Source organism: Alligator mississippiensis, chromosome 1 (assembly GCF_030867095.1).
Source record: "Alligator mississippiensis isolate rAllMis1 chromosome 1, rAllMis1, whole genome shotgun sequence".
Lineage (NCBI taxonomy): Eukaryota > Metazoa > Chordata > Crocodylia > Alligatoridae > Alligator > Alligator mississippiensis.
In genome coordinates, this window is record NC_081824.1 from 348,775,134 (window position 1) to 348,795,254 (window position 20,121).

Sequence of the window (20,121 nt, forward strand, 5' to 3'; positions counted from 1 at the left end):
CCAGAGACTGGTGGTGGATGGGTCATGGGGGGGATGTGGGCAGTGGGGTTCCCCAGGGCTCAGTCCTTGGGCCCACACTGTTCAACCTCTTCATCAATGACTTAGATGAGGGGGTGAAAAGCACCTTGTTCAAATTCGTGGATGACACTAAGATGTGGGGAGGAGTGGGCATGCTGGAGGAGAGGGACAGGCTGCAATCAGATCTGGACAGGTTACAGGGGTGGGCGGATGAGAACAGGATGGGTTTCAATACTGACAAGTGCAAGGTGCTGCACCTCGGGGGGGGGGAGAACCAGCAGCATATCTACAGGCTGGGGAACTCCCTTCTCATCAGCACAGAGGCAGAAAAGGATCTTGGAGTCACTATTGACTCCAAGATGAATATCGGCCAACAATGTGGGGATGCAGTCAGGAAGGCTAATTGCACCTTATCATGCATCCATAAATGCATCACGAGCAGGTCCAAGGAGGTGATCCTCCCTCTCTATGCGACACTGGTCAGACCTCAGTTGTAGTACTGTGTTCAGTTTTGGGCGCCACACTTCAGGAGGGATGTGGACAGCATCGAGAGGGTCCAGAGGAGGGTCACTTGCATGATCAGGGGGCAGAAAGGCAGGCCCTATGAGGGGAGGCTATGGGACCTAAACCTGTTCAGCCTCCACAAGAAAAGGTTGAGAGGGGATTTGGTGGCCATATATAAACTTACCAGGGTGGACTAGCGAGGAATGGGAGAGACCCTGTTCCCCTGAGCACTACCAGGAGTAACGAGGAATGACGGCTGTAAGTTGATGGAGAGTAGATTCAGGCTAGATATCAGGAGGCACTACTTCACAGTCAGGGCAGCTAGGATCTGGAACCAACTTCCAAGGGAAGTGGTGCTTGCTCCTACCCTGGGGGTCTTCAGAAGGGAACTAGATAGACACCTAGCCAGGATCATTTGACCCCAGTACTCTTTCCTGCCATGGCAGGGGGTCGGACTTGATGATGTGCTCAGGTCCCTTCCAACCCTACCAACTATGAAACTATGAAACACCTCACAGAAGGGAAAGGAGAAAAAAAAGGGAGAAGAAACTTTATTTTTAGAAAGATATCAGGGGCTTAGTTCATTGGGGAACATATTAATTCAGTCTGATGGGTAGGATGTCACAGGTGAGAAAATGCAAGTTACACTTTAATAAAATGACTTGTTTTGTGTAGTAAAAGTAAAGAGGCCAGAGAGAGATGTCCTATAAATTATTACTGCACAACTTTGAAAGAACTAACAAATCATCTGTGACCCGTGAATCTGATTTTACTGCACAAAGTGCTCTGCCTCCTCTAGGGCTCTTACCTTGATGCATGTATCTATTTGCCATACTTCATTGATATAAACCGATTTCTGTGGTTTTTCTGTCAATACCTGTACTTAACTTTTTAATGTATATTATTGAAACTCCTGAGCTCCTGTTTTAAAAAATTATTGAAAAAAAATTACTCTTGCTTTGTCTGGAATGTGTATTAGTGTGGTTTACAACAATCTCTGAAATAGAAAATATGTTTAATATGTCAGAGGATGTCAGGGATACTTTTTATTTATGTGAAGATCCATAATCACAAGTATGAACCGTGAATTTTGTATCCAATAATACTGCCAAATGAAGCCTCCCTTTTCTTGAGATGCAAAGTAACAAGTAATAGTGTATCAAGAATAGACATGAAGAGTCAGTGGATAATACCATGGTACTTCTAAATGGGAAAACACCTGATTATCTGTGGAGAGAGCAGATAACTGGCTATCAGCCTATCTGAAAGTCATGTCTGGTAATTATCCAAATGATTAGTACCAACACTCACTAATGCTTCTTTTTCATCTGTCCTGTCCCCCCTTCTCCTCAAACCCAAAAGCTATGCAGGTGTCTGATTAGCAGGAGAGGTTACCTTGAGAAGCCATTGTTACTCCTCCTATTATTCCTAGGCAAAAAAAAATATTTTATAAGATAAAATTAAACATATAATTAATAAATATGTTATTTCATAAATTATTTCAACATCAGACATTACAATAAATTCAGAGGTAAGAATCCAAATATGTTAAAGTATGGGAATATATACAAATAACCTTAACTCTATTATATAATAACACATCATATGACAGCTATATGATTATATGTAAGCTGTTTTATTGTTTGTTAAGTTAGGTAGGTTAGGTAAAACTGATTTAAAAGACATTTTCTCCTCCTTTTTTGCCTCATCATGATCCTCCCTTCAGCCTTACACAGCCATGCAAGAAGCTGAACACTAGCTAGTTTTAATGACTAATTTTTCATTGTTGTACGTGTCAGACCCTGATAAAATAAATGTATTCATTTTAGCACATAGCACAGAAGCTTTTATACCTGTGATCATACAAAATTTATGGCAACAAGCAGGGATTTTTTGGTACTGCATTAAAAAAACCCCCAAAACCCGGCAGCCAGATTCTGTGCTCAATTAGATAAATGTAAACCTGTCTTCAGTGAAGTTACTGCAGGCTTATACCTATGCAAATCAGAACAGAATCTGGCCAGCAATGCAAAGGTAATCAAGCTAGAGCTGTCAAACAGAATAGTGTATTAAGTGATAGACCTCACACCAGACAAACAGCCCTTGTGCCTATAAATACTCACTCAGGGCTTTTGTAACCTAATGATTCTGTATGCTATCTTCATGAACCTCTAAAGCAGAGCTTTCCAAACTTTTCATGTTGGTGACACATTTTTTAGACATGCATCATTTCGCGACACAGTAATTCAGTTCCGGGGGAGGGGCCAAGGGAAGCAGACGTGAGTAAGGGAGCTCCGCGGTGCCCTTCCGCAAAATTTTCTGCATTTCGTGCGACACACCTACACACTGCCGCCGACACACTAATGTGTTGCGGTACACAGTTTGGAAAGCTCTGCTTTAAAGTGTCATTAACAAAATCCAAACCCAAAGGTCAACCTATATCATTATCAAGATATCCAGGGTCACATTTTGGTATCCTGGCATTTTGCAACTGCTTTCCAAACAGGTTTTTTTTCAAAGTGGAGAGGAATTGCTGGTGAACTATAGTTTTTGAATCACAAATCCACACATAGTGAACTGCAAAAACATCATTCTTAGTGATGTTTATTAAACTAATTAAAGCTATAATTTCTTCTTTTTCAAATACGTCCGATAAGAATATTTCTCCACATACTGAAGAAACCATCCAATAACAATGATGGGATGACGGGAATACAGTAAGACAATGTGAATTTTCTTTTTTATGACATTAGTTCTATTTAACACTTTGGAAATTAGTGTATATTATATTATATTATACCATTATAAATTAGTATGTAGCATATATATAGTGTATAAATTAGTATATAGTGTATAATATACTATACATACATGCTTCTTCTGGCAGAAACAGAGGGTATATTGTCCTTTGAAAACAATGAAACCTTTTGGGCTGGTAGAAACCCAGGCTGGTTCCTGGAAAGGATTATCATGATCTCTCAGTCTACTGTAGGGGTTTTCTTGGACCAGTAGGTGTTCAGTATATGAGTTTAAGTTGGGTGGTTAAAATTAAAATCCATGTCACTCATGATCATGGTGGCTCAAAGATCAGTTAGGCAGCTTATAAGGAATCTGCTCCAGGCAAGTCTTCTGTGCTCTGGAATATCTAGCTAGCTAGCTAACTAGCTATCATCTATTTACCAAGGTAACTAGGTTCTATGGTACATCTAAAGGCTGTCCATTTTTGTTCTGCTTCCAAGTTAAACAACATACTGTATTCCAGAAAGGCTAGAGTCTCTTATTGAGATGGAAGCCCAAATGGATTACAATCAGATTATTTGCATTATCAAATTTCTAATGGCTACTGCTTCCTCTTTAAATCTGATGAGATAGGAAGAGAGTTTGCATGGTAATTTAGTCTTCCACTACAACCAGGTAGCACATACCACTTATAGCCAGATAGATCTGAATGATAAACTTAGGTAATGGAAGAGACCAACTGAAGATGTAGAGTGGTACTGAGATAACAGAGTGAACAACTGGTTGGTGAGAGAGTTGGAAATAGAAACGGCCAAATGCCCTGCAGATATGAAATTCAAACATTTGGGTGTAGTTGGGCTTCGTCAAAGATCAGGCAGCAGTTGCACAGAAAAGCTTTCAGTGGCACATACTCTGTCTTGGCTGATGGTAGTCACAAGTAAAGGGAAATGGCTACAGAGAACAGCAAGGGAGGTAGGGAACATACTTACCATATCAGGGGAGAAATGCTAAATGCTGCAAGGTTAAGGAGAAAAACCTCTGTTAAAAAACTTCTGCCTCCCAGACCTGTAAGATAAAAAGGAAGAAATTGCAAAGGGCATAAAGAAGTAGTAAAGCAATGGGCTAAGAGGAGTAGAAGAATTCAGAATAGAAGCAGAGCATGTTGAGGTGGAAAGCAGAATCTCTTCCAAAGCACGAAGGATGAGTCTAAAGTGGCATGGTCATGCTTTGGCAAGTGGAAACTGCAAAGTTTCAGAGAATGAGCTTGGTGTTTCGGTGAAGCTGGGCCCTATTTTCACGTTCGTCCTTTCAGTACTTTTATCAGTCACTGGGAATAATGATCAGGTTGACAGCCTTCATATGTTCTTATACTATGCTCCACAAGATATTCCCTAGGTATCTAATAAATTCATTAAAGACCACCTCTAGCTCTTCATCCCATCTGGACTTCCTGGTTGTTAATAAATATATGTTTGTTGCTGCTGCTGTTGGATGAAATTTGGTAAATGCAAGAGATGAAGCATAACTATAAAAATGGCTTCACAGTTGGTTCTGAAGGTCATGGTCATAAAATCCATGGTCTTTCTGTTCTATTTTAGACATGACTTGTGGGTAAACTGCTGAGAAGGCTTGGGTATGCCTAAGATAATAGTCACATCATGAAATACTTTGTAGTTCTGAGCATTCTATTTGCTGCTGCTTCAGGCTTTAAGAAATGTTTTACTTTAAGCCCTTGCCTCTATAAAATTTAATGAGAGGTGAACAATACACCGGCCCACCTGCAGAACTGACAAGTTCCAGCACATCCAGAGGAGGGATGTTCCTTTAGATTATTGAAGAAGATAGCTCTGAAAAAGATAGTCACCAGGGGCTAGATCTTATATTTCTTTGTCACAGAAAAAGAAGGTACAGATGAGATTTCAACATTTTTATTTTGTGTAAAATTTCACAAGTATCCCCCAAGGTTGTCTGATGTATGACAGGGGTTGGCATTGGTGGGAGGAACCATATGAACAAAAATGGCTATTAAAAATTGACCCTCTCTTAATGCTGGACCTGGGCCCCTGTGAAGTTATACAAAGAAATTAATTAAACTTAGTAGCAATATCCATCACAGCACAAACCTGGAGGCACTCACTATAGGCACGGTAATAATTGGGTTCTGTGTTCATGCACAAATAATGTTCAGATGCAGAGGCTAGATAAGGTCAGCTGTAGATTAGAGGGAATGCAATGTTGTTTAGACAGGTTACATCTGCCAACAAACATTATTAGGCACAACTACATATCCCAGGAAGACATCCCCTGCAAGCTAGTATTCTAGGATAGCATCTGCCAAAGTCTCACGTCCAGATTGGGTGGCCATGCGTCCTGGTTTGGCTGGGACAGTCCAGGATTTTGTAGCCCGGTCCCAGCCAGTTGGTCAAAAATCCTGGGCCATAGTCCCAAGGGGAGGCAGAGCAGCATGGTGCACCAGGCAGGCACCCAGGCAGGCACCACAGCTCCCGTGCAAGAGCAAGGACATTCCATATGTGAACAGGGTGGTGTCTGCTCCAGTCCACCTGCCTTACTCCCACCTAGAAGCAGTGGTGCCTGTCTGTCTACCTTCCTGGTGCACCATGCTGCTCCACCTCCCCACCAGACTCTGGCCTGAGACTTTTGACCAACTGGCTGGAACCAACCGGCTGGGAATGTCCCATCCAAACCAGGACATATGGTCACCCTATGTCCAAATGTTTCTTTGTCAGGTTTGCTAAACCTGGCTAAGCTTCCTGGCAACCTCTGATAGCTAATTATAAAGTAATACTCAAGGAACTTGAAGGGAGGAGCAAAGCCTCTGGAGGAAAATATGTGGAGGATGCACCAGTCTCTAGGCCCATGACTGCAGTGCTGAAAGACAATTGCAGCACCTCTGCTAATAGTTTTCACAATAAAGGACCAATTAATGTTAACAACATATGGTTCTCTCATGCCATGCAGAGCAGGATACATGAAATATGTCACCCAAGGATATAGCAACTAGGGGCTGCATCCTGTGCAGTAACAGTGGCAGCGTCCTTGCCTGCTGCAGCTTCTAAGTGAGTGCCAAAGGCTGGTGCCCCAGTCGCCCTCCACTCATTATGCTACTGATAGTGGCAGCTCACAGCAAGTAAAAGTGTGATTACCAAATACACAAAGAAGCACCTCAGTGCTAACAGGGACTTAAATTGCTAGGGAGGCTGGATTTCCAGACAAATTACCCTGTACCAAGCAGCAGAAGCAAGTGCTCAGAGAGAAAACAAAGTTAAAGCTTCCCCTTCCTCCTACCTTGCCCTACCCTGCCCCAATGAAGTGAAAAAAGAACAAGCACAAAACACTGGGATAGCCAATAGAGGTGTTTTGTATGACCATGACCCCAGGCTGAATAGGACAGTAGACAAACAAATACTCTCTTAGGCTGCATCCAGATGTGCATGGACATTTGGTTCCCTAGGGACAACTAGTAGTGGCGCACCTTCTGCTGCCACTAGTTGTCCCTGGGGAATGCCTGTGCCACACATGCTACACATGGCAGGTCACCCCAGGTGCAGTAGGGGAGGCTGTGGCCAGCATTGGGCAGGTTCCAGAAGCCTTACCTGGGGTCCTAGGAGCCTCACAGGGCTGCAGCCGCATCACTCCTGCCACACAGAGCCTGTCTGTGGAGCAGTGGACTGTGTCTCCAGCCATCCAGGCTCCGGCTTTAGGCACTGCAGGCTGCCACTGCATGAGCCACTCTGCTTTTTTTTTGTGGGTTCTGTGGATATCCAGGGTAAAAATAAATCCTCCACACTGATCCCTTGCAGAGTGGAGAGCAACAGAATGTGTGGTATATGATGCTGCAGACACATCTGCAGCACCACATACCTGTGTACATACAACCGTGCTCATCTGGATACAGCCTTAGAGACTAAGTCTGCCAAACAAGAGGAGAACATCTGTAATGTGTCAGTAGATCCAGAGACTTGCAGTGTACAAAGAAGGAGGTTGATAGCTATTCTAGATCCATATTTGCAACTATGCTATTACATCAATAACCAGCATGCTTCCAAGTGGGTTGTAGAGCCAGTTTTAATGTAATCTGAATTACACTGATAAGCAGAAATAGTAGAAAGAGAAAATGAGACCCGGTGCTCATGATGTAAATTAAAAGAAGTCAGTGGGAAAATGCAGACTTTCAATAACAGATCCATGAAACAAGAGATGCTATTGTTTAGCATTTATAGCAGCTGGCACACAGGAATAGCACCTACTTCCCTTGGGTACGCACAAAGCAGTAGAAATGTGGATTCAGCAATAAACACAGTCAAGATACTAATGGTACAGACAAGCAGAACAGAAGGGGCTGCTACCAGGCAATCTTGGACCATCACAATCCACCCTCAGAGGGACTAGTTAGGAGTCCAGCACAGGGCTGATGGACTAGAGAGATATCTATGGAGGAAACCCATCTGAGGAATGATGGATACAACTTTGAAGCATTTAAAATATTGCTAAGCTTGTCAGGCAGCCTGATACAATAAGACAGTCAAAGACCTGAGGCCTTTATGCACACGTGAGCAGCTCTGGGTCTGACCTTCAAATAACACAAAAGCAGAAGCAAAAGGCAAAAGGCCAAGCTTGCAGCATGCTACAGGTTATATGAAGTAGCCACAGACTCAGGATAGTAGTGAAGATGAAACTAAAGACAGCTGCAGAGTAGCAGGAGACACCTGGCACACGCAGCTAGGAATATGAGCTCGTGGAAAGCCAGCCGTTACTTGGCTTGACATCTGATGAAGAAAAACTAGGCATATGAGCTACACAGAGAAGCAACAGGACACTGCCCAACAGACGAGGGCACCAACAGGGCAGAATCCAGCTTTTCTGCCCCCACCAACAGTCATAACAAACCAAAAGTGCAAGAGTTCAAGCATCAGCACACATGTTTATCTTTTCTCTTCAAGCTAGGTCTTACAAGAACAAATATATATATTAAATATGTTGTTACCAGCTCGTATTCTTATCTACTCCCACTCACAGCTGCAGAAGTCTCTTCTTTTCTAATATCCATATGCCCCTGTGACTTCATCCTATTCCATCCTCCAAGCTGCCTTGCACCCACTCCCATCCTCTTGATCTTCATTTTCACCCCTCTGTTTGCATCTTGCTATTAGTTCCCATTCATGAAACCATAAATATCTTGAGATTCTTCTAACTATGTCAATAAGACTTGACCTGCTGGCTTCTGCAGGCAGGGTCATTCCCTGAGGAGTTCTTCAGCCAGTCCTCCCAAGCTTGGCACAGTCATTTAAACAAACAAACAAGACCAAATCCATTTGCTCTGTCCCTGTCACAAGGAAAGGAGCCTCTTTTGCTCTGGCCCTGACACAACAGCCTGGCCTTTCTCTCCTTATATACCACTGCTTCACTCACAGCTTGCTTCCTTCTCCCCTCTGATTACTTTTCTGGGAGATTTTAAAGATGTAAGGCTTCCAGCCAGACACTCCCTGCTTATCTAAAAGCCATGTAGCTAGGCTTTTCCAACAGGGCCGAGTGTTCCCTCTTAAAGGACAGAGTACCCTATTACAATGACATTCTAGGACATTTCATCTTTTACTTATTTGATATAGGTAAAGCACCACACATTTCTCTTGATGAGGAGTAGATACACAAAAAGTCAGAATACTTGGGCCAGAGCCTTAGCTGGTGAATATTAGCCAACAAGACAGTCCAGTTTAAACCAGTTGAGGCTCTGTATATTTGATTAAAATACAACACTGAAAATGAACACAAGGAAATCACTCTATTCCTTTTGTTTTCAGTTAATTCCCCCAACACTGCCTGTACATGCTCTAGGCATTTTTGTAAGATTGGGTTTAAATTCACTATGTTGCTATGCACTTAGCTATAGGTTTAGATTTCCATTTAAGGAATTTGTATATAGGGTGGTTGTTTTTATCAGCCACTGGGTCCACTGAGAATAAAACGCATAGAAATGTCAGGTAATACGAACATTTAGAAAATGATGCTACCTTTCCAGCAACATAATATATTATATTGTAAACTTTATAGGGGTGTGTGTGTGAGAGAGAGAGAGAGAGAGAGAGATAGAGCATGCAATTTACAGCTGATTCTGTCTGCATAAAAGCATCAGTTTTGAAGTTGTAATATACTATGCAATTAAAATGATGTTTATAACATGAATATAACTACATTTCATACATTTCCAATACCTTCTGTCCTCTAACAAACTAATGTAAGCAATTAATATTTAGCAGAGACAAGTTTAAATGTCTAGATTAAAACCTTTCCTGAATATTTTTCTTTATAAAAGCCACGGCTTTCCATTGAGAAAAGACAGGGCTGAATGTTGCTTCAGGGAAGGTATGGGTGGATGGAGGGAAAAAGGAGCTTTCCAGATGCATTGTGGAAATACCTTTATTTTCCCACATTCCATGAAAGAGTGTTCTAGCAAAAACAATCTTCTCCTGTGGTGGAAATACATTGCCTGGCAAAGGGGATGAAAGAAAAGGCTAGTATACACAGGAATCTCCCTCAAAGCCAAAGGGGAAATTAAATGCAATGATCTGTTGTGCCTTATCTACATGCAATTTAGAAATTCTGGGTGCTGTAATGAAGTCATTACTCTTAAATTGCTGTATCCCAGAATGCATGTATGTTGATGCAGAATGTAGAGTTCACTGACCAGGGATGTAGCATGTCCATCCCAGATGAGAGACTCTGGAGAGAGGTTAACTTTAATGACTGCATTCTGACCACATTCAAGCTAATGGGTTGGCTTAGGTCTACAACAACCAGATCTCTCCAAATATCTCTACATATTTTGGAGAGTGGGAGATCATTAAATGTAGGACAAAACTTGTGTATTGGTAAGCAGACATGCAAACAGATTCTCAGAGCCATATAGGAAGAACTGGGTCAAGAGAAAGGGATAAGCTTATGTCCAGAAAGTGTGTTAAAGAAGCTAAGGAAAGGAACAATGCTATGGCCCACTCAGGCCAAGGAAAGAAGTTCACATGACAACAGTGCACTTGTAATCACTTACACTCACCAGGGTAGACGGTGACACAATATGCAAGGCAAAAAGGAAAGGCAAATCTAAAAGCACGTTGGACCAGTGAACTGGAATCCAGTGTGGGGTACCAGTTACTGATGAGCTGTCAGGTAGCTCTACCAAGACTCTGGCAGTCTCTCTTATAGATACCAGGCCTCAGTAGAAGTATTGTTGGCAATTATGGACTCTACATTCTAAGAACTATGTAGAGAAACTGGAGACAATTGAGAGACATGTAAGAAAAATATTAAAAGGGGTTGGAATAAAAGCTGAACAAGGGAAGTTTGAAAGAACTAGATATGCTTGGTTTGGAGCGGAGGAAATTAAGGGACCATATGATAGCCGTTTTCAAATAACTGAAAGACTACCATAAAAAAAAGAGACCATCTCCTTCCTCCTCCATCACAGTAGGCAGGACATGAGGCAATGTGATTAAACAGTAACAATAAAGATTTTCATTAAATCTCAGAACAAATTTCCTTGCAGGACAATGAACAAGCCACATAGGAAAGTTTTGGAATCTCTTTCACAGATGGCTTTCAGAAATATGCTGTCTGGGGTGGTTCTGGAAAAGCACTTCCTGAAGGAGGTTGGACTAGATAATCCTGGAGATCCTTACAAATCCTATGATTTTATTAGCTAGCAGGGGCATGAATTTATGCATTTGTTAGTTAAAATATGGGTGGCACATAATCCAGGAGGCATCCATGAAACCATAGTGTTGGTGAAACCTGTCCAGTATGCACAGAGTTTTTGCTGAGAGTAAAGAGTGCCTGACCACCAGTTGTGCTGGCCCAATTTGAGATATGACATCATGTTTCTCTGTGTTTGTACCTCTCCCATGATGTGTTTGAGAAAGCTGCTGAGAGATATGTCCTGCCTACCTGCTCCTGCCTTGCACCCCCAGACTTAGAAATAAGTAGGTGAAGCATCTCTCAGGGCTCTTGAGTATGCTGAAGATGGACCTTGAGGGTCATGGTGGAGGATGTCCTCTGAATGGTTGCATTGCCTCATTTCCAGGTTTGCTGCATTTAGAGAAAGAATAGGTGAATGTCCTGCACAGCAGCATTATCAGAGACCTGGAGACTCCTTGGCTAGGTGTGTGATTCCACAAGAGATGTATGGCCACCCTCACCTCATTGACTTTTCATGTATAGACTTCTAGTGGTTTGAGAGGGATCCTCCTGTAGAATGTGGTTTGCTCTCAGTAGTAATTATAAAACTCTCCTGTAATTCACCATCTTTGCACCTAGAATGGGGAGATGTCACAGAGATGAAGAATTATTATTTTGCTATGCAAACCACAGGAGGTCAAAACACTAATGCAGATGAGATCAAATGGGGTTTATAAGATGGCCCAACATGTCTTTTTCTAATCTCCAATGTTCAAACAGATCAAAATCCAGTGCTATAAGATGTCTTTATCTTGTATCCAGTAAATGTTGCTGTATTTACAAGAGGAATTTCTACAACAGTTGCCTTGGTGTTTACTTTGTTTTCCTTTAATAGGCATTGCCGTAAGAATATTCAGACATGACTCATAAGCAAGTAGAGAGGAATTTTAGGAAAGGGTACACAGAAATTAAAATCTAACTAATATTAAATAATTACTCCTTGATGTATATAACACAATAGTTTTAGATGTGCTTACTATACAGTCGTTATGCAATCATCAAACGCCACATCAATCCAATATAAAACTTCTCAGCATCTCAGAGTGGCTTTAAATGAATTAACATGTATTTTACTTCCAAAAAAAGTTGAAAATGAAAACTAAAGAACTCATAATGTAAACTCTTACCCTGATGAATTATTCAGTTTATTTCAGTGGGATGGTGCATCTGCATAAGAATTCCTCATGAGTAAGGTTTTGCAGAGTCAACCCTGATGACTGATGATAAAGTTGTCTTCAGCTTAGTGTTGTCTACATAAAGAAAATGTGAAGACTTAAAAAAATCAATTTCAGTTTATTATTTTGTTTATCATGCCTAAAGCAGATTGGGTCGGACTCCTTCTTGCCTTTCACATTGATGTCAAGTGCTTTTGTGGTAACAATTCCTATCCACCCTCTACTGGCATCAATGGGTGCCTGTACATGCAACAAAATTGGTCTTTAAAGCGGCTTAATTGCCCTTTTGCACTATTCAGTGTATTCAGTGGTGTATTGTTATGTAGTAAGGTAAAACCCCTCCAAGGTATTTTAGTTTGCTATGTAACAAAGTACAACAGCATACAGGGCACTGGAGGCCAACATGCTCAGGGAAGTTTGGGTTTGGCAGGCTTCCAGTGCCCCATGCACCGCTGCCTTCTCCAACAGCCAGCACACCCAGCTGTCCTCCTGTCACCTTGACACTAAGCCCCAGGGGCAAGCCAGCCATTCCTGGGTGGTCCCAGGCAGCAAGAAGGTGGCAGGAACAGTGCTGGAGCCTGCCTGCCTCTCCTGCAGTGGGGAGGCGAGCTGCCAGTGGACCTGGGCCGGGTGCCAATGGATGGGTGCCACTTAGGGGGTGCTGCCGCTGCAGAGAGAAGGACTGGGGTCTCTTGCAGCTCAGGAACCACTTGGTCTACCGCCAGCAGCTCGCCTCCCTCCCCCTCTGCCCCCCGCTGTGGGAGTGGTAGGAAAAAAAGAGGTTCGGGCCCCCTCACTCTTGTATACACAATGGGGGTTTACTTCTTCCAAAATTGAAACGGTGGGTTTTTAGACAACACAAGTTAAAACCCACCATTTCAATTTAGGGAGAACTAAGCCCCCGTCATGTGTACAAGCACCCAATGATTACACAACGTGCAAGGCAGTAAAGAATCTGGGACATTATTGCCACATATTGCATATGCATTATTGCAACATATTTTAAATGAATCATGCTTTTTCTTTTCTTTTCTTTTCTTTTCTTTTCTTTTCTTTTCTTTTCTTTTCTTTTCTTACATGGCTGCTAGAGTGTGTGTTAAAAAGCAAAGTCCAGTGCTGCAGTGTCTTGTGTATTGATAGACCTTTGTGTCTGCAAAGTTCCCTGCTGAAATCATCAGGGGTCTGCATGGGTATGTTGGCCCTGAGTGAATCTCATTGCATTGGACCTGAAAAACCAAAGAACCAATTAACACGTTAGCTAATCTCTTGCCTTTCACAGAACTGCATGTAATGCTGGGAAGAATTACTCTTACTTGATGTTACTCAGTAGAACTCAAGATTGTTCTTCAAATTATCACAAAAAGGAAAGAAAAGGAAATGACAGGAAATGTTTAATAATTTATGTTTAGTAGTATCTATATAATCTTAATCTATATATATATATGGATTATATATGGTTTATATAGACTTATATGCCATATAAGCCTATATAAGCCAACATATATATATATTGAAGCCTTAGTCTGAGTGACTTGCCTCACAAGGATAGAAGAAAAAGTGTTATCTTTGCATTTTAAAAGTTCCAAGAAAATAATCAATGAGAGTTTTCCAGTGACTTCAATAGGAAAAGAAGCAAGGTTACAGAAGGTGAGAGAAAGCTGTTTCTATATCCATTATGAATGTTACACTAAACAATGGCAATACCTTTCCTTTTTGAGGAGCTGTGACTAGCTCTTGGCAGTGCAACTGCATATCTGGTTACTGGATTACAAAGAAGTCTGCATGCAACTGTTAATAATTATTATTCACATAGTACTAACAACAGTGTGTTATATACTAAGAACCTGCAACCTAAACAGGCCACAGATGGATGAGGTGTAGAAACAAATAGCCAGTGGCTGAAAAAGGATATTTAGTATGCCTGTATTGAGTCCACCTTTATACTGGTCATTTACTGATTGCCCTCTGCTAAAATGAGAAAATAAAACTCACAGCATGGTGGAAACAGATTGAATAAGGTTGCTCATGATCTCAGTGATTAAGTTTGTAGTTTTCTTGGTTCATTGCAAAAGTGTAGTATTTGAATACAGCAATTTTCCATTACACTATTTTAAATTCAATTGTCTAATTTAAACAGACATGTTCCTATCTTTGTATCACATCTGTTAACTCCATGTAGACTCCAAGATATATACCATGTTCTAGGTTACCTGTAGAGGGCTATCCTTCAAAAGGAGACACTCCTCCACTTGCCAACAGCATCCCAAAAAAATCTCTGTGAAAGGAAAAAAAATATATTTCCCCTACTTAGAAGGTTAGACCAAAAAATCTTAAAACTCAAAACAATTCTGTAGGCGGTCTGTGATGGAATGAGATGACTTAAACTCTCCTAGTTCTCTCAGATAAGATGACCATACTTATTTAAAGTAAATAAGTCTAGCATCAAGCAATTATTACATTTGAAATCAGACACACAAAAAATAATTATCCACTCTTTAAGCTCATTAGGCATCATGTGTCTGCCCAGGACTACTATGGGTCCAAAGGAACCCTCCATCCCTACAAGATTCCTACAATTTTAGGAACTTATTCAAGAGCCAATCATGGAGCATTTAGCAATTACCCTTGTTAACACAAGACAATTCATGTAACAAAGTTTCTGTCTTCTTTGTTGCCATGATGGTGCAAGTTTTCAATTGACACTCTGCCTAGAGTATTGCAATAACTAACCTAAGAGCTGTTTTTATGATACTTATTTTCAACTCCAAACAGAAATATTTTAATTACAACTTTTGTCTTCAGTAAACCTAACTTTGGTGTTCATACCAATCTGACACCCTTTCTTTAACCACGAGAGAATACATCTTATTACATAGCACTAGTTGACTCCATGCTTACAGATGGATTTTTTCTTTGATTGCTTATTGGTTGAAGTTTCAAAAGTTATGAGTTGTCACATTCCCGCAGTGGAAATAAAATGGTGACCATGGAAAGAATTGCCACATTTACTGAAACACCACAGACAAATCACTATTCCTTCAGCTAAATGTATTTATTTATTTATTTTTCAAAAAAACTATTGCATTTATAAAGAGCACAGGCTCAAGAGAAATGAACATTAGGCCTCCTAATGAAAAATGAGAGACTAAAAGCTGGCAAAGGTATTGAAATGTTTCTGGTTATTGCAAAGCTTATTTTGTGATGGTAAATACTGTTTAAAGATATCTGAAGGTCAAGGAGGGGAGGGCAGGAAGGGAATATTTTTTTCTAAAACGACCTAGTCCCACATGCCCCTAACTTATTCAAGGAATTCTTTCTCGTCTGAACAGACCACAGATGTCAAAGGGACCACTTGCTTTAGCAAGTTTTTCCAGGATCCAGCTGACACATCCAGCTACATATTCCAGCTGATACCCTGCATACTCGATTACAGATTTGCACAGGGATAGAAGTTCACCCAAGTGTGTGGTTTTCATAGACTATGCAGTATCTTTAATGTGTCATATGAAATAGGATATGATTTAGCGTGCACTTATTTTAATGAGTAACAGAGAGTATAACACAGAGTAGTAAGGTTGACTGATACACAAGCAAATCAAATATAGTAGCTGAATAATTCTGCATCACATATTTTGGAAAAAAAATCTTTACACTTTGTTCTGGTCAAATAAATTGCTCTACTGTTACCTGTGCTTCTGACTTTCTCATAGATTTGTCCTGGGAACAGAGAAATGAACATACTAAAGGAACCAGACAGTAATGAATGCAATATCTATTGTATGTTTCGTTCCAAACATTACAGCTCATCTTGTGATGTGCTCAACACCATCTGTGAGATACTGAGTATCTTCAGCAACCCCTAAAGTCAAGTAGGAGTTAATGGTAAGTGGCACCTCACAGAATTGGGCTGCAACAGAATAAGGATTCATTCTTGTTCAGTTCTTACTTATGGCAAAACCCTTAGGGCTAAATTCACAAAGGGACTTAGGTGCCTAACTACCAAAGTTTAATACACTTTGGCACAGCCGAATTCTTCCAACCCTTACTCAGCTGATGCCTAGCCCCATTTATATTTTTACCAATAAAGTGCCCTGGGTACCTAAATATTCACTGATGGGCATAAGCAAAACCTTCACCTGGGCTAGTCCATGGCCTTGCTTTCAACTAAGCCACAGAAGGATTCTCAAACTAAGTGTTTTCCTACCTATCTTGGGAATTCTCTCTTGACCCACTTACCAAATTGGCCCTTACATAAAAGACAGGCAGGATAAGATATTGTATGTAGTGTAAGTATATTATTTTCCCAGAACCCTGATGGTTAGGAAACTCACTTAGTAGGTAGGAGCCTCTTTGCCAAGGGGGTTCAAGCAGGGACTTTAACTTTCATTTTCCACCTCCCTGATAAGTGTCCTTAACCACTGTGCTATTAGGATGGAGGAACATGCTTGCACTCTCCATATATGACAATTCCTTGAGACAGGTAGCTGACTAACTGTATGTGAGGGATGGGGTATTAGTGTTTTCCACCTTTCTTGCTGACCTAGGTGACTCCCTGCTCAGGTCACTGCCTTCTATCAATCTGATTCTTAGGCACCTAACTCCTTTACTCTATGGTGAGCCTGAGTGTTTGATTTGATTCCTCTAGGCAAGCACAACACCTACAACGCCCAGGGGAATTCACCTGAAATTAACAGGAGCAAATAAATCTGTATTATAAACACAACGGGCATGTCCAGACAGGTATGCACATGTGGTTTGTGGTGCCTCAAAGCTGTTCGAGGCGCCACAAACCAGACATGATGAATGTGCAACCATTCACTGCACTGCTAATTTGGTGCGTGGTGCCAAAATTTGACACAAGGAGATCCTGGTATAAAAGAAGGCTGCAGGGGCACGCACAGTGGCAAAAAGCAGCAGCACAAATTTGTGCTACTGCTGTTTTGCCATGGCAAATGCACACCCCTGCATATGCATGCCCATCTGGATGCACCCAAACAGTTCCCTTTGCACTCACCTGATTTCTCCACTACACCACAATATCACTGAAGTTACTAATATCACTAACATGAAACATAATAATGGCAGTGTATGGATGGGAACTTCCTGCTGTTAAGGTTTTAATTATGCCAGGGGAAACAGATACTTGAACTCAATTCTTATTGTAGAAAATCTTATGCCACAGATCTCAGATCCCGCTTCAGAGGGTCCCTATATTCAGCAAAGTTCAGAGCTGTGAATATTAGGGCTGTGAGAAGCTTTGGTAGTTGATTTGATTCGGAGGAGATTCGGCCTGATTCGGGGACCAAATCTTTGAATCCAAATTGAATTGGGAGACCAATTAAAAGCTCTGAATCAATTCGAAGCATCCAAATTGATTCAGAAAAAGATTCAGAAAAGATTTGGTGATTTGACCATAGACTAAACGTACAGCTGACACAGCTGCCTCCAACTGCTAAGTCTGGTGGGGTTGGGGGAGCAGGGAGGGACAGGGCATGGGGGAGGGAGGGATTTGGGCTGGGACAAGCTGTGGACAAGCTGGGGCTGGGACAAGGTGGGGTGAGGGGTGCAGGACTCGGGGAGGGGAGTGAGGGGTAAGGGATGTGGGCACAGCAGCTATGGCCTGCTGCCACTTGTCCAGCCAGGGCCAGGGGTGGGGTGGGATGCGGGCACAGCTCGCTCTGGGCAGAAGGGGACAAGTGGCAGCAGGACATAGTCCCTGCTCCCAGCGCTGTCGCACCCACCCCCTGTGCCAGCTGGCAAGTGGCAGCAGCAGTGTCCCCGCTCCCAGCACTGATGTGCCTGCATCAGCACTGGGAGTGGGGACTCTGCCCTGCTGCCATTTGTCAGTGGGCACAGGGGGGTGCAGGATGCAGGCGCAGCAGCATTGGGAGTGGGGGCTATGCCTTGCTGTCACTTGCCCCCTTCTGCCCGGAGTGAGCTGCACCTGCATTGTGCCCCTCCATCTCCTGTGCCAGCTGGGCAAGCTGCAGCAGGGCAGAGCCCCTGCTCCAAGCACTGCCACACCCACATCCCAAGCACCCCCCCAACCTCTCCGAGTAATGCGCCCCCCATCCCAGCTGGGCAGCTTGTCCCAGCTGCAGCCCCAATCTCTCCCTCCGCCATGCCCCTTGCTTCCCTCCTCCCTCAACCCCAACAGACTTACCAGCTGGAAGCAGCTGTGTCAGCTGCCTGTTTAGTCTAAGGCCAAATCTCCAAAGCGGCACCTAATCTTTCAGATCTGATGTAGCCATATTGAATTGGGACAGTGATTCAAATCTCCAGATCGAATCACTGTCCTCCAAATCAGCCAAATCCAAATCCAAAGCAAATACTTGCTGCTTCACACAGGCCTAGTGAATATGGTCCTGCCCCTCTCCAAAGTGTGTGTCAGCTCGTTTTACTTAAAGTGCACAATGCAAAAACAAAGAAAACCATTACATTTCATTGTGAACAAAGTAAAAGAATATGAGATTCAACTTCTTTGAATAGTTTATAATGATTCTGAGCTATTATGGGCAAGAAAAGTGGTAATATAATAATAAGACAGCTGTGATATTGACATAATTGGCTATTCTAGGTAAGAATAAATTGTTCTCCTCTGCATTTTTCCTGTCCTCAATTTAAAATTGATGGACTTGTACATTACATTCCCAAACTTATCAGTAGATATCAGATATCCAGCAGGGCATGTGACTGATCATGCAGAGTATGGCTAACAGTCTGATATCAGTAATAATAAAATGGCATTTTCTGGAATAAGAAGAGAATCCAGCAAAAAAAAAAAAGAAGGAAAGAAAAGCTTTACGTTTCATTTGTCATTACGTTTTCATATATAACAGGCAAATGGTTGTAGATGCCTTCTCTGAATTGTTAATGTGATGAAATACCTCTAAGTATTGAATATAATAGCAGTTTGGTGTGGTGGTAGGTATGGGGTTTAAGATACCCCTGCAAAAATATTCAGGAAGTTTAAACAAAAGCAGTTAGTCAATGGGAAGCCAACATCACTGAAGTAACTCTTGGAAGGTGCATTTACATTTTAGCATATGGCGACATAGCAACATGCTACTTCGCTGTATGGCACGCTACAGCCATGCAGCGATCACGTGTGTCATATGATCACCAGCTATATCACTGTAATGGCATGCTCCCTGGGTACAGCACATCGTTATGGCAACACAGTGGCAAAATTTAATGATGTGCTGTGCACACGGCGCAGTAACCACCTGTACTCCGCTGTGCGTACCATAGTAATGTCACGATGCAGTGAGGTGTAGATATGCCCAGACAGCATAAATATGTTAACAAATAGATATAAATATTTGTGCTCGGACAACACAAATATATCAAGTCTTAAGGACAACACTTCATTTCCAGTGGGAATGAAGGATTTCATTGCAGCCTGTAACTACGAGGATAAATTAAATATTGTGCCTTTTTGGAAGAATTCAATTAGTCCTTGCTTAGTGGAAGTCTCTCTTGCCTATTTTCAGAAACATCACCTGTCCAGGAAACTTTTTTTAATTTTTCTATTCCTTCCTCCTCGCATGGCTTCCACATCAATGATTGTAGTGGAGGGCTGAAGGAATATTCTTTCCCTTTATTGTGGGTCACCTATTTTCATGCTACCACATTGGATACAACTTAATACCTAATACTTGATGCCAGATACATCCAGAAAAAGTGCACTCATCTCAGCAAAGCAAATAAGGCATAATAAAATGAAATAAAGACCTCAAATGTTTCATTCTTAGCTTTGAGTTGCATTTTCTTTCTTTTTTTTTTTTACTCCTTAATAACATTAATCTACTTACTTCCTCTCTCCTTTCCATTCATTACTTCCATTCCATTCCCATGTCATTTCTCTTTCCCCCATTGTTGTTTCCTTCCCTCCGTCTCTCCTCTTCTGTTTCATTGTCCTGCCACATTTCCAATATCT

General features: G+C 41.8%; 1 long non-coding RNA gene across 1 annotated transcript; it reads right to left on the reverse strand.

The window, feature by feature from the left end:
• Positions 1–5,947: 5,947 nt before the first annotated feature.
• Positions 5,948–14,456, reverse strand: LOC132247772 (uncharacterized). Its single transcript, XR_009459193.1, has 3 exons — positions 14,393–14,456; positions 12,135–12,257; positions 5,948–11,582 (listed from the first exon to the last, which is right to left on the reverse strand). It is a non-coding gene; the product is annotated as an uncharacterized LOC132247772 (long non-coding RNA).
• Between the last annotated feature and the right edge of the window lie 5,665 nt (positions 14,457–20,121).